This window comes from Octodon degus, unplaced genomic scaffold, assembly GCF_000260255.1.
Source record: "Octodon degus isolate 3935 unplaced genomic scaffold, OctDeg1.0 scaffold00263, whole genome shotgun sequence".
NCBI classification, from domain to species: domain Eukaryota; kingdom Metazoa; phylum Chordata; class Mammalia; order Rodentia; family Octodontidae; genus Octodon; species Octodon degus.
The window spans coordinates 1,163,161-1,166,054 of record NW_004524839.1 but is presented as its reverse complement, the minus strand read 5'-3'; the positions used below and the strand labels follow the sequence as shown (position 1 = coordinate 1,166,054).

General features: G+C 39.4%; 1 pseudogene; it reads right to left on the bottom strand.

Moving 5' to 3' along the window:
* Window positions 1-1,825: 1,825 nt before the first annotated feature.
* On the bottom strand, window positions 1,826-2,131 carry LOC101577148 (annotated as a pseudogene).
* Window positions 2,132-2,894: the final 763 nt, after the last annotated feature.

The following is a 2,894-nucleotide window of genomic DNA, read 5'->3' as shown; positions in this document are numbered from 1 at the left end:
TGAGCCAATGCATTTTTGTTATTTAAACCACCCAGTTTACAACATTTTGTTAGGACAGTCCTAGGAAGTGAATACAATAGTTTTCCCTCTACCTGGTCAAAGAAAGGGGAATATTTCTTCATAGTGAGAACCTCGTAGCACTCCTAGAAGAAAAACCTGGAAAATGTGGGAGTCTTCTATTATGACTTCCCAGGATTTTAGCACCTCAAGATAGTCCATACTGAGCCACTAGCAATTCATCTTTAAAGTTACCATTTAAGTGTTCCTAATACTTGCTCCAGTAGTTTTTGATTCTGCTAAGTGTCGTTCTCTGTTATTCACTTATCATTCCATTTTTGAGGTGACATTTTGTGATGACCTCAATTCTCTGATGGACCTAAGAAAGATAAGTGATTTTTAGTTTGTTCTACTTATTGTGAGAGTGGGAGGTAGAACTAAGAATTTCTTTGGCCATTGTAGCTGGGACCAGAATTCTTTATTAAATTCTTTATTTCCTAGTGACCATCATCTGAGTCTCTCAGGAGACTAGAGAACTGTATTTTATTTAGAACTTATAGAAAAGTGAAAGAAACAGAAATGTTAGCTGATAACAAAATGACTGGTTTCTAACTCAAAAGATAATTATGAACTGATAACATATACTGATGTTCTGAGTTAACCTGAGGAGAATAAATTTGAGACACCATCCTATCACATTTCTGAAGCATCAAAACTTATTTCACATATGGTCAGGTTACACAGGTGCAAATGGAATCAGAGCAACCAATAAAATGCACGTACAGCTGGGGGTGTGGTGGCACAAGTCTGTAATCCCAGAACTCAGGAAGCTGAAACAGGAGGAATGAGTGTGTTCAAGGCCATCCCCTCAAGGCCAGTTTGCACTACACATTGAGACCCTGTCTCAAAACAAAAAAGAAAAAGTGGGCTGGCAAGATAGATCAGTGGACCAAGCACCTGCTTAGGCAAGCACAGGGACCAGGCCTCGATCCTCAACACCACAGGCTGTGTGGGCCTCACCCCTGGGCATGCTGAGCCAGAAGCAGAGATTGGGAATGGTGGAGCATACCTGTAATCCCAGGGCTAGGGAGGCTGAAAATAGGAGGATCACTTCGAGTCTGAGTTGTGTAGTGAGACACTGTACCAAATACATAAAAAAGAAAAAGCATATGCAGTGCATGTAAAGCAAAAAGGAATTCATTCCATGTATAATTACTATGAGAAAATCTCAGTTCAAATACTATACATAAAAAAAAAAACCCAAGTTCAGGTTTAAAAAGTCCAAGCATACCTGTGATACTAGTACTCTGGGGTAGAGGCCTGAGGATCATAAACTTGAGCCCAGCCAGGCAATTTAGCAAGATTTAGTCTCAAAAGAAAAAACAAAAAGGCCTGAAGATGCATTTTAATATGAAGACCTCAAGTTACATTCCCATTAGCTGACCTGCCCAAAAAGCTGGGCATGGAGACACACAACAGTAAGCCCAGCACATGTGAGGCTAAGGCAGGAGGCCCAGATAGGCTACACAGTTAGTTCAGGGCCAGCCTGAAGTGAGAATCTGAAAAAAACACCAAAGAAAGAGAAAGGAACTGATTTGCTGGTATTGTGTTAATTTCACAAATACAAAAAACACATAATAAAAACTACTATAACTTAGGCTTTGTAATAGTCAACAGACAACTCTGTCCCACAATTGCATTTATTAAAAACTGACAAAAATAACTGTACAAAAAATATCCCCAGTCACTTTTGCACCAGTCATCTTGGGAGGCTTCATCGCCTGGGACCCCCTTGTCCTCTGCTGCAGCCAAGTCCTCTTCCTTAACCTCAGCCTCCACCTCTTCCTGCCACAGCTTCCCTCTTCTTAGACTTCACCTTACATTCAACATCCACAAGTAGCATGTCCAGAGGCAAGCTGTTTGGCAGAATGAAATAGTGCATGCTATTTCCTTGAATGTTTAATGTTTCCAGCTGCACTGGCGCTCTGTTCTTCAGGGTCATCTTCACAGCTTTTAGATGTGTGTTCATGCTGACATCTACACCTGTGATTGTTCCATGGACCTGTGTTCCATTCTTCAATTCAATAGTGACAGTTTTATGACTCAGTTTCATCAAAAATCTCATGAGCTTCATCCTAGTGGCATCTGCAGTCTTTTGACCCAGTTGCATGTAAAATACAATGAGCAGGACCTTGAAACTAGGTGTATGAATCACCAGAAGCCTAAATTCTTTTTCATAATAGTTGATTTGAAGCCCTTGTCACACAATTCCAACATCAATGGCATGTTGCTTGTCTTCTTCCCAAGTACAAGTTTTTGTGGTTCTTTGTAGTCATAGCTCAGACATTTTGAATATTATGCTATGGAAGTCAAATTCTTGTTTAATATTTATTTATTTATTTCAGAACAGGAGATTGAACTCAGGCCCTTGCACTTGCCAGGCAAGTGCTTATTCTACTGAGCTACCTCCCTGGCCTCCTTGTTTAAATTTTATAAAAAATTGTTGTTATTTTCTAAAATTTAATTGTGTTTATTGGTACAATTTAGGTACATACAATAATCACATTCATCATAGGCAGTTTGTACCTCTACATAATATACCTTGCTTTGTTCTTTCTTCTTCTTCCCCTTCTTTCCCTACAACCCTTCTTTTTCCCATATTTACAAAGCTTTATTTCCATTTTATTCTTTTCTCAATTTTTCTTTTCCTTACGTTCCTTCAATCCTCCCCCTCCATAGTTCCCCTTTCCTTTTGGACAGTTTCTTCCCATTTGACCATATCTCTTGTACAGTTTAGTGGGAAATTTGGGGCTGGTATACAGGAAAAAGATTTGGGAGACTAGCAAGTGTTAAGTGGGTAGCAGAGAAAAAGAAAGAACAAGAGAAAATGATATCAC